Genomic DNA, 12,247 nt, shown 5'->3' with positions numbered 1-12,247 from the left:
TAAGAACTGTGTTGGGCCCTGAGGGTATCACTTCCATATTGAGATGCCCCATCACCCTGAGGTTTGAGCTCATTCCATCCTCAGTGAGCATTCTCCTGGGTCAAAGCTGTGAACACACAAACTCTGCAGTCATGTTCTGTTCTGAACATCCTTGAACTACCTGTAATAGTTTATATATATGTATTTGTTCACTTAAAACAATTGTGGTTTTCATCTATGCTTAACTTCAAGATTTTAGGTGCCTTTAGTAGTCAAAAAAATCATGTTTTTTGTTTTAAGAACTGCTAAGAAAAAAAAAGAACTGCTAGGTTTTTTGTTTCTTTGGTTGGTTGGATTGTTTTATGATTAAATAAAGCAGTACCCACAAGAAAATTTGCGTATTCCTCCAAGCATATATTTTTAAAGATCATTTATTTATTTACATCCCAAATGTTGTCCCCCTTCCTGGTTCCCCTCAAAGAGCTCCTTCCCCCTCCCCTTCACCCCTGAGATGGCGCCCCCACCTCTGCCAGTTTGCACCTATCCTGATGCATCAAGTCTCTGCAGCATCTGCCACATCCTCTCCCACTGAGGCCAGACTGCTAGCCTTCTGCTAAGGATGGATTAACAAGTACAAGGCATATAGACCCATAATGGCAAAGGTCCACATAAAATGCTTGTCAGGAACTTTATTTGAGCAGAATCCCTCCTTGGAGAATCTTCAAGTCTAGTAAAATAATAATAATAATAATAATAATAATAATAATAATAACAACAACAGCAACACAACCTGAAAGGTGACAATATAAATTATGGTGATTCTACATGAAAGAAAATAATTAGCTTAACAAATGAGAAAAAGAAAACTTAAAGGACATGAAAAATTGAAAATTAGAGGCTACAAAAATTATAAAAGACAAAATAAAGGCTTCAAAGTTGAATAGGAGTTGTGTTTACAAGTCCCTGAGCAGAGATCATAGGAAGATTATGACACCAGATTTCTCATTTAGAGGTACAGAAGATGTGTGTGTGTGTGTGTGTGTATGTGTGTGTGTGTGTGTGAGAGAGAGAGAGAGTGTGTGTGTGTGTGCGCGTACATGTGCACACGTGCACATGCACATGATAGAGAATAAAAATAATTTCATATCACTATAAATTTAAGAGTTATCGTCCAAGCTATCTCAGAGATTTGAAAAACAATCAATACTTCTAGAAATTCATTAGCCCAGATTCTTTAGAGTGTGAACACTTAGTCAAGAATAAATTTCTAACTTTATTTTTGCTATGAACAAGATAGCCTTAGCATGCCCTTCTCCTGAACTTTAATTAAATTTATTCCTGAATATAACACACAGATCTCTCTATGAGCATTTAATCCAGGAAACTTTCCATTATAACTGCTTTCCATGCCTACTTGAGATATGAATACAATCCAGAAATACATGTTTCTAGGATTTCAGAGTCCCTTCCAAATGCAATCAACAGGGATGTTACCCTGTCTCCTACTTTTGCACCTCACCTCAGTAAGAGCACCTGTGAGCTAACACTGCTGGTGTAACTGCACTGTTGACCTCCAATGTCCTCTAATACTTCATTAGCTCACCCCATCTGCCATTTCCACAGACCCAAGCTTCTTCCCTCCCATACTGGTCTGTCTAGAATGTTTAAATATCTCTTTGCAGCCTCTTTCACATCTCAGCTTGTCTGTCACACCCTCTAAGACTCCTCTATGATGCCACCTCTCCAAGTCCAGCCTAGTGTCATCCCATACTTCACCGTGGATAACATTGATTATGCTTTATTAAGTATCCATTTACTGACTCTAACTCTAGTAAATCTCCACCAGGTAAGTAAGAAAGCATGTTTGCTGTGTTCACCATAGTATACAGACTCTCTATGAACATTTTTTTCATGATTTATATTTTATGTTTGAGATCATAACATAATTACATCATTTCTCCTTTCGCTTTCCTCACTCCAAACCTGATCGTACACTCCTCTTGCTTTCTTTCAAATTTATGACCTTTTTTCATTGTTATTGCATATGTATATTATATATATATAATATACATATTCTAAATATGACCTGCTCAGTCTGTATAATGTCACCGGTATAGATATATTTTGAGGGATGACCATTTGGTATTAGAAAACCAATTGATACACTCTTCCCTCGAGAAGACTATTTTTCCCACTCTCCGCATTTCTTAGTTGTATAGAATTTTGGCCTCCTGGGCCTTCCCCAGTCCACTTTGGCATGTCTTTTGCTTTTGTCCTTGTTTAACTCACACTTGGCCAGTTTGTGAGACTTTATGGGTGTAGCTTCTGACATTCACAAGAAGCACAACCTCATAGCAAGCTGCCTGATCCTCCGGTTCATAGTCTGCCTGCCCCCTCTTCTATAATGTTCTCTAGTTGTAGTCGTCTTGCAGATATATCCATCGGAACAGGGCTCCACAACCCTGTGTTTTTTTAACTGCTTGTGGTTTTCTGTAATAGTCTTTGATACAAAGAGAAATTTTCTCGATGAGGAGTGAGGAACCCATATTTATCTATGGGTATAAAGAGAACGTTTAGATTGTTGTGAGGGCTATGCTGGTTTAGTAAAATGGTTGTAAGTTCTTCAAGAACCATAACTTCACAAGCACTGACTGAGTAGCTGGCTGGATTTCCAGTACCAGGCATATTTTTTCCCTTCTTGAGGGGGTCTGAAATCCAGTTAGAGACCTGTTGGTTACCACCAGGGTATGCTTATCACCTTAGGGTCATTGTTCCAGGTTGGCCATTATTTTGATTCATGGGCATCATAGCTGAGTAGGGCTATTGATTGCTTCTCTCCTTTGGAAACTTGTATGGCACTCTTTGGTACCATGAAAAGCTAGTCCTCAGGGAGGAAGCTTCAGGTCAGTTTCAGCTCAGGAGTTTCTGGGCCATGCCTGATGTCTTCAGCAATACAAACTTACTTTCCACCTCTAGGGGGCACTGAAGACAACAGCAATAGGCTATCTGTTTTAGGGGTCACTTGGACAGCCTGAGAGCTGTCTCATGTCTGGTATTGGAGTTTTTATTAAGTGGTCTTTAGATCTTGGAGGGAGCACTGTCATCCCAGATGGAAAAATATCATTTAAATTATATATGTATATTTATATACAGAATTACAGGTATTTTAGATAGTTAATAATATGATTTCTTATGACTTTTTCAGACATCCTTATTGTTATTTTATCCACCCCCACCTCATGAATAAATCCTTACTGAGTCAATCAATGAATACTGGTTAAAAACAAAACAAAAACAAAAACACTTCAATTTTTCCATTCAAACCAGGACACTAAGATTCCTGAAATTTCAAAACAGGTCGCTAAATATGTCACTTCCTTATCTATTTTCAAAACATATTAAGCTGCTTTCAATCACTAATAAGAAACACATTCTGGGGGCTGGGGATTTAGCTCAGTGGTAGAGCGCTTACCTAGGAAGCGCAAGGCCCTGGGTTCGGTCCCCAGCTCCGAAAAAAAGAACCAAAAAAAAAAAAAAGGAAAAAAAAAAAAAGAAACACATTCTACTCCCTTGTCAAAACCTAAAATTTCAAATTGCTGTTCTCATTCTTAAGATGCTTCTTCAAGAGGGTGTGGGATCAACTGTCCTTGGAGCAAACCTTTTCTAAAGCACATATACAATCGAAACACAAGAGAATTTCATATGGCTACAAAAATAAGGAAGGACATCAGAATGATGGCTCAGTGGGTAAAGGTACTTGCCACCAACCATGCCACCCACGTGGTGAAAGGAAAGAACCAATTCCAGCAATTTGTGTACATGTACCCATACAATGCACTACATAAATGAAAAAAAATTAAGCAAATAGAGGAAATGACAACAAAAACCCATATCTTTAGGCCATATTAATTTATTCCGTCAAAAATATGTGTGAATCCTGGGCATAAACCTAAGCAATTCATCTACATCCAAATATAGAAATGTTTGTCATTGTTCTTTTCACAATAGCAATGAAATGAATTCAGCCTAGACATCTATTAACTGATGACTGGATAATGAAAATGTGGAATCTATATACAATGGAATTTTGTTCAGCTGTGAAGAAAATGAAATTATATCATTTGCAGGAACTAAAAAATATACTGAGATAACAGTCTCTGAATAGCAAATACAATATGTTCTCTCTCTCTCTCTCTCTCTCTCTCTCTCTCTGTGTGTGTGTGTGTGTGTGTGTGTGTGTGTGTGTGTGTGTGTGTGTGTGTGTGTGTGTCATATGTGGACCATAGCCTCTAATTGTTGAATATATATATATTGCAAGTAAAAGTAAGTAAGGGCCAGAAAACTAGAAAGGATCCCCAGAGGTGGGTGGTAGGCTACGTACTGTAATGGGCATGGGTATAGATAGGCTGGAGAAGACAAAAAGTGGAGAGGGAAATCCTGGAGGAAAAGGACAGAGCAGGGATAGTGAGGATAGAGGAGTATAACAGGGAAAGCCAGCTCAGAAGTGTTGTACAGCATTTTCCTCAGAGGTTAAAGCCTTCCATGTTGAAGGAAAATGTCTTAAGTCACAGGATACAAAACAGGAAGTGAAATAACAGGCTATTTTATGACAGGATGTTTACTAGGAGGTGGAACCCTGGGTCCTGAAGAGAAGCTCATAAAGATATTAAGTAAACAATTCAAAATAGCCTCAGGAAGTCTCTGAAATTGATCACATTTACTGCAGCCCTACTTCCCCAAAAGTAGATAAGCAGGAAAGACTTCTGAGAGACACTTTCAGAGGAGCCAAGCTACAAGGAAGACTCTGACAAGTTGAGTAGCCTGAAGGCAGCAAAGACTAGTCAAAAAGCCCAAAGGAAGCTGAGGCCAGCCAAACTGCCTGTCAGAGGCTCAGGCCAACTGAGATGTCTGAAATGGACACTCCCCAGCCTATGGAGCTGCCTGCAGTTTGTGCAGTATGTTCCAGATTTCCAGCTTTTGTGAGCTCATTCATGCTGGGGTGGGCTTTGGGTCACTTCTGCTTCTGTAAAAGAACCCTCACCGATGTTCCTGTAAGTAACCCTAATAACACTCATTAGTTCACCAAATTGGTCTTTGGTGATACTTTTACTTGCTTTGTTGTTGGTTTCTTACCTGGGGTGAGTAGACATTTATTCACGTCACCCCAGGAATAATGCCATACAACACGGGGATGGGTGAGAGAATCAACCAAAGTGAAATGTGTGCAAAAATGCTGTCTGGAAACCTGTTATACAGTTAGTTCGTTTTAAAAACACGATTTTTAAATTTTTTATTTTATTTTATATGTTTGGGTGTCTTGGCTGTATTTAAGAAGTATATAATGTGTATGCCTCATGCCAATGAAGGCTAGAAAAGAATGTCAGGTCCCCTGGAACTGGAGTTACAGATGGTCCTGATCTACCACGTGGATTTTGGGAACGATGCTCAGGTCCAGCCCTAAGTTAAAAAAAAAAAATTCTTACTAATGTGAAACCACTCTGCTGAAATCTCTGTGGGTTCTTGGAATTTTGTGTGAAAAGCACATACTCTTCCTCTACTCCACATTTACACACAGGGTAGGAAAGAGGACACGGCATCCATACCTATACAATCACATACATATACACGTGCCTACAGATAGACTCACACACACACACACACACACACGCACGCACGCACGCACACGCACGCACGCACGCACGCACACACACACACACGCACGCACGCACACACGCACACACGCACGCACGCACGCACACACACACACACACGCACACACGCACGCACACACACACACACACACTACACCATAGGTTGTATGAATAGCATCTTCTGGAGCTATATAAAATAGTGATCATGAAATCACTTCCATTAGTTGCTATTTACACTAGACCTTTAATTTTTAGTGAATAAAAAAAAAACATTAAACTCACTCCTGAATTTTCGGTAAATATTAATTATGCTACCTTTTCGATCACAAACATATTTGTATTAAGTCCTACCAAAAACATGGGGGGGGGACGCTATTTTCATTGTTTTTTTGAAATAATGTAAGTTCACTAAGCAGTAAAACGGACAAACCACTATCCTATCTGGAGAAAACTGTGAAAATTTCAAAATCCTCTTTAATCTCATCCACTGTGCCTTTAAGACAGAAAAAAGTTACCATATGTTATTCAAAATCCAAAGTAGTGTTGAGGCTATAATAGCAAGCATTTTCAGTAATGCAACTGCGCATAGTAGGTTCTCCTCCTAACAAGTGTGAAGAAGCCACTGAGCAAAGATAGAAAAATGAAGAGGCATCTGCACAGGGAGGAGGACACTGGGCACTACATAAAACAACACTCTCCCTGGGTTTTCACTTGGTAAGCCTGTATACATAGCCACCCAGGAAAGCACATATGTGGATGGGCATGTGTCTGAGAGGCTTCAGCTTAAGGTCACAGTTCAAAATTGGGTATAGTTGACACATTTCTGGGCATGTTCTGATCAGGGATCAAAAAGGAGAAGAGAGCCAGATATGGTGAGTGGTTACTTTCAGACCGATCTGGGATACGAAGTCTTCTTTAAAGAAAGAAAAGGAAAAGACAAGACAAAGACAAAGAAAGCATTCTGAGCATCCTTAGTTCAAGGTCTTAAGATGCAGGCTTGGGTGGAAAGGCAGTAGATGTAGGAGTGTGTTCAGTTCAGTAACAGTAAGCAAGGTTGTTCTTGGTGCCTGAAAGAACAAGTCAAAGGTGTTCTGCCACCTTTGTTGTCTTTTGTTAAGTTTCACCAAAATATATTACCTGAAGTAAAAAGAGTCCAGCATGATAGTACATAGATAAAATCCCAGCACTTGGGTGACAGTGGCAAAAATATAAGAAATTGAAGGCCAGGTGGCTTATGCAGAAAACTCTAGAACAACTAAATAGCACAACCAAGAAAAAAAAGGAAGAACAAAAAGAAGAAACGAAGGTTGGTTTGAAGGTGTTTGATACCTGTCTCATCTAGCTTTCTTGGCACTGGAGACAGGAGACAGAGGACAGATATTTCACCTAGCATACTTCACTGCCTTTGCCCTTAAAACACCAGTGGGCACGGGGGAAGGGAAGGTGGTAGAGGAAGAGAAACACCCTTATAGAAGAAGGGGAGGGGGATGGGAATAGGGGGCTTATGGACGGGAAAGGGAATAACATTTGAAATGTAAATAAAAAATATCCAATTAAAAGAAAGAAATGTAGATTAAAATATCCAATAAAAAAAGAAAGAAAAGAAAAGAAAAAAAACAGTGAAGGAATGACCAACCAATAATTGGACCAACTTGAGACATATCCCATGGACAAGCACCAATCCCCAACACTCTGTTATGCTTGCAGATCGGATCCTAGCATAACTATCCTCTGAGAGGCTCTACCCAGGAGCTGACTGAAACAGATGCAGATACCCACAGCCAGAGATCAGGGACTCTTAAGAAGGAGTTGGGGAAAGGATTGAAAGACCTGAAGGGTTGTTTAAATTTGCATTTCCCTGATGACTAAGGATGTTGAACATTTCTTTAGGTGCTTCTCGGCCATTTGGTATTCCTCAGTTGAGAATTCTTTGTTTAGCTCTTTACCCCATTTTTAATAGGGTTATTTGGTTCTCTGTAGTCTAACTTCTTGAGTTCTTTGTATATATTGAATATTAGCACTCTATGAGATGTAGGATTGGTAAAGATCTTTTCCCAATCTGTTGGTTGCTGTTTTGTCCTAACCACAGTGTCCTTTGCCTTACAGAAGCTTTGCAGTTTTATGTGGTCCCACTTGTCAATTCTTGATCTTAGAGCATAAGCCATTGGTATTCTGTTCAGGAAACCCCAAGATATTTTATATTATTTGTGACTATTGTAAAGGGTGTCATTACCCTAATTTCTTTCTCATCCCATTTATTGTTTGAAGAGAGGAAGGCCACTGATTTATTTGAGTTAATTTATATACAGCCACTTTGCTAAAGTTGTTTATCAGGTTTAGTAGTTCTCTGGTGGATAAGTATACTATCATATCATCTGCAAATAGTGATATTTTGACTTCTTTCCAATTTGTATCCTTTTGACCTCTTTTTGTTGTCTGATTGCTCTGGCTAGAACTTCAAGTACTATATTGAATAGGTAGGGAGAGAGTGGGCAGCCTTGTCTAGTCCCTGATTTTAGGGGGATTGCTTCAAGTTTCTCTCCATTTAGTTTGATGTTGACTACTGGTTTGCTGTATATTGCTTTTACTATGTTTAGATATGGGTCTTGAACTCCTGATCTTTCTGAGACTTTTAACATGAAGGGGTATTGAATTTTGTCAAATGCTTTTTCAGCATCTATTGAATGATCATGTGGGTTTTTTCCTTTGAGTTCGTTTACGTGGTGAATTACGTTTCTGTATATTAAACCATCCCTGCATCCCTAGGATGAAGCCTCCTTGATCATGGTGAATGATCGCTGTAATGTGTTCTTGGACTCAGTTCACAAGAATTTTATTGCATATTCTTGCATCAATATTCACAAGGGAGATTGGTCTCAAGGTACTTCTTTCATCGATTTTATCGAAAAAAAGAATGGGTTTTGTCTGGACATTGTTATGTTAATAAGTCAAATACATAAAGATAGGTACCACATGATATCACTCATATACATACTACAAAATGCTTAATCTTACAGATATTGAGAATATAATGGTAACAATCAGGCCAGAAAAAGTCAGTAGACAAGAAGTACAGGTGACGTTACTTATTGGTACTAAGTTATAGCTACTGCCCAATAGAATGTCTACAGATAATAGTAATGGACTGAAAATTTCAAAAGGTTAGAAGAAATGATATTGAACATATTCGAAATAAAAAATAATTCACTTTTGAAGGGCTCTATTTCCCTTGACTTAAACATTAAGCAATGTATATTAATATTGAAACATCATGCAATGTCCAACAAATAATTCTGAGTTTATAAATTATTTTTAAATTAATTTTAAAGGACCAAAGCTCTGAAGTTTAAAGAATAAAAGATGGCGGGGCACGTGCCTGTAATTCAAGTACTCATTAGGCTCTAACAGGACGATTGTTGTGTGTCTGACGCCAACTTGCTCTATGTATCAAGTTCCAGGCCATCCGGAGCTATATAGTGAGACTCTGTTTATGAAGAGAATGAAGAGGCTTTGAGATATTTTAAGTAGCTGCTTTGCGGACTAGGAACTAGAGAGTAATGGAAGCATACGTAAGTACTGCTGAGAGCTCAGTTTCTTCAAAGCAGAGGTAAGCTACAGGACAAAGGGGATCCTACTGGCTAATCCCCACAGCATAACACCTATCACACTCGAATTTCATGCAGAGTTGCCTGTATTATGGTCTAAGCAGAGTTTCGTGACCTAAATTGGCAGAGGTGATTGAAGAAAGAGAAAGCATAGTCATTCACATGCGAAAGGTCCAGGAAACTGGCTGACAGAAAAGTCAGCCTCCAGTTCATAAATCTATGGCTTGCAACCATAAAATGATTGTCAACCAAGCCAGGGGTGGTGGTGTAATCCCAGCACCCAGAACACCCAGGCAGGAGGATTTCTGAGAGTTTGAGACCAGCCTGTCCTACATAGTAAGTTCAAAACCAGCTTGAGGTACAAACTAAGGCTCTTTCTTTCTCAAAAAAGAAAAGAAAAGAAAGAAGAAAGAAGAAAGAAAAGAAAAACAAAAATCAACAACAACAAATAACAACAAAGTCAGTCTACTATAGTAGGAGTTATTAGAATATTCTATTAATGAGTACTGTTTCTTGCTCGTTCATCTAAACACATTTTCTTTCTCTTATTCCTATTATTTCTACTTATTTTTGCCTATTATTTTTGTAGGTAACTATCTACAAAATCTAATGGAATTTTCCCAGAAAAAGGAAAAGGAAAGAAAAGCACTCCCTTGAGCTTATAATGTTAATACACCACGGTCATCACAACTGTTGAATCACATTTCTTGCCCATTAAGCGCAGCATATACATCAATGTAATCTGTACAAAAACCAGGAAACCACTGTCATGACCATGTACAGATTCTTGGAATTCAGATGGCCAGGCAGTGCTGTGTAACTGCCTGGATATGTCCTATTCTGGACTGGTTGGACCTGTACTGTATCACAAAGACGCATGTGCTGGAGGCTTGGCCCTCAGTCGATGAAAAGCACCAGAACCTTTGGGAGGCGGGGTCTAGTAAAAAGAAGCTAGGTTTTGGACTATAGTCCCTGCAGGGGCTACTGAGAGCATGGTAATTCTTGCTTACTCAGTTTTCTGCCACACACTCCTGCCATCATGTACTAAGCCACCCCACCACAGGGCCAGGTCTTTGAAGCCTTTTCTCCTCATTAGTTAACTGTACTAGGTATTTTGCCACAGTGGTTGAAAGCTAACAGAGACTTCCGTATCACTAGTTCTAGCTTGTCACATAAATACTTTTAAAATTTCAATATCCCAAGACTAGAAAGACTTGTTCAGTCCCACAATATATTTTCTGAACAATAAACAGTAATGCTTTAAGTATGAATAGAGCTCTTTTGTATTGATCATATTTGTTAAAGGATAAAATATTTCATACAAATAAAGATTCTAGGCTAAAATATGGAATGAAATAATTCTCAACTATAACTGTTTTTAAAGGGTTATTTTATTTTTACGATTATCTTGGGTTTTCCTTCAGCAGAGAATAACACACACTAATATGAGCAGACCCAGTGCCAACTCATTATTCCCATCCCTATTAAGGCCAATAGCCACACACAAGCTAACCTGGAGCACTGTAAGTAATGAGAGTGTTAAAGCAAGTCCTGCATAATTCATGGAGCCTAATTCCTCCTCTTCCTTGGCAGTTCTCTCACAGCCAGCTGAAACAATGCAGAATGATTACAAAGATACATCGCCTCTGCTGCTGGGGTGGATGCCTGATCTATTAAACCAGCTCATTTATTTAAATAATCATCATCTGTGGCTACTTTGCATTCCGCGTTGGCTCCCATGGGATAATGTAATGCAAATGGACCTTGTTGGAGTTTTGAAATGAGATGATGTCCACACAGTGTCTGCTTCACACGCGCAAGAGGTGGACGAGAGCTCCAGGGTAGGAGGGCACACCCTGGGACTCTCAGAGGTATGGAGTCACGTTCCTGATTCTTCATCTTGGCAACGTGAAGGAGTCTCGTGTCAACAAAATGATCCTGGGACTTAGGCAAGCTGTGAGATGGTTCTATTTCTGGATCTTCCATTGACTCAATTTGACCTAAGCCAAACTTGTCTAGACTTTCCTCTCTAACTCGATCACATGAGATGAGGATCAGAATAACTATGAGACTCTTCCAGTTCTCATATTCAGCCATTTGCATTGTCCCACAAACCATTAGCTTCTGACCATATTCTACTAGATTGCAAGAACAGACTGCAGAGATTTTCTTACGTTAATTTTTTTTTGTGTAAAGGTTTTCTAAGCTTTAATTAACTAACTGATTAAAATTTTCAAGGGAATCAACCTTTTCCTGAAGCCCTGATACTTCAGGCGGTATGATGGAATAGCAGGATGGGTGTAGGGTATGATGTCATTAATAAACCACTTCTCTGGTGAAGCCCACAGACTCCCTTACTTCTGGCTTTCTTGCAAGATAATAAGTATTTGTCTTGTTTACATTAGTTAAGCTAGGGCTTCTGTTATTTACAGGCCAAAGAATGCTACCTGATTCATGTAAAAGAATTATTTGTTCTAGCTATCCCATATAAACACACAAAAATCTGTGTTTTTACAAGCTGTGAACCTAGATTAGGCAGGATGTATGCCATTCTCACCTGTATCCAAACCATTACGCCCCTTGTTACTTGCTGTTTGAATCTCGCCTGGGCTGCTTCTCTACATTAGCTTGTCTTCAGGGTGCACTTCCCCTGGTGCTCATAATCCAACTCGTCTCATAGTGGCTTCCACCTCCCTCTGTCTTCTCTGTCTTTCTCATGGTCTCTCTCAAGACCATCCACTCCATTCTCAGGCCTGCCTTCTTATACTTCTGCTCACTCGTAAGCCCCAGACAGTTATTGGCCAATCGGGAATTAAACTGGGGACAGGGTTTACACAACAAAGATGGTGTATGGGAGAATTCGCTCATCTGGACAGCAACCAAATCTTGGGGTCCAGAATTTAGCATTTATATGCATAGCCCCAAACCAACCCCCAACAGATACATGTAGCTGGTAGAGTCTGTCTAGAACATAGTTTTACATGTACATATAATTTAACTGTTTTAAAATGT

At 39.3% G+C, this 12,247-nt stretch overlaps 1 long non-coding RNA gene across 1 annotated transcript; it reads left to right on the top strand.

Annotated features, from left to right (window-relative positions):
- The first annotated feature begins 8,394 nt into the window (after positions 1–8,394).
- Positions 8,395–11,575, top strand: LOC134479286 (uncharacterized). Its single transcript, XR_010052416.1, has 2 exons — positions 8,395–8,511; positions 9,083–11,575. It is a non-coding gene; the product is annotated as an uncharacterized LOC134479286 (long non-coding RNA).
- The last annotated feature ends 672 nt before the right edge of the window (positions 11,576–12,247 follow it).

Source organism: Rattus norvegicus, chromosome 6 (assembly GCF_036323735.1).
Source record: "Rattus norvegicus strain BN/NHsdMcwi chromosome 6, GRCr8, whole genome shotgun sequence".
In the NCBI taxonomy this organism is placed as follows: Eukaryota; Metazoa; Chordata; class Mammalia; order Rodentia; family Muridae; genus Rattus; species Rattus norvegicus.
This window is presented reverse-complemented; position numbering and strand designations above follow the sequence as displayed.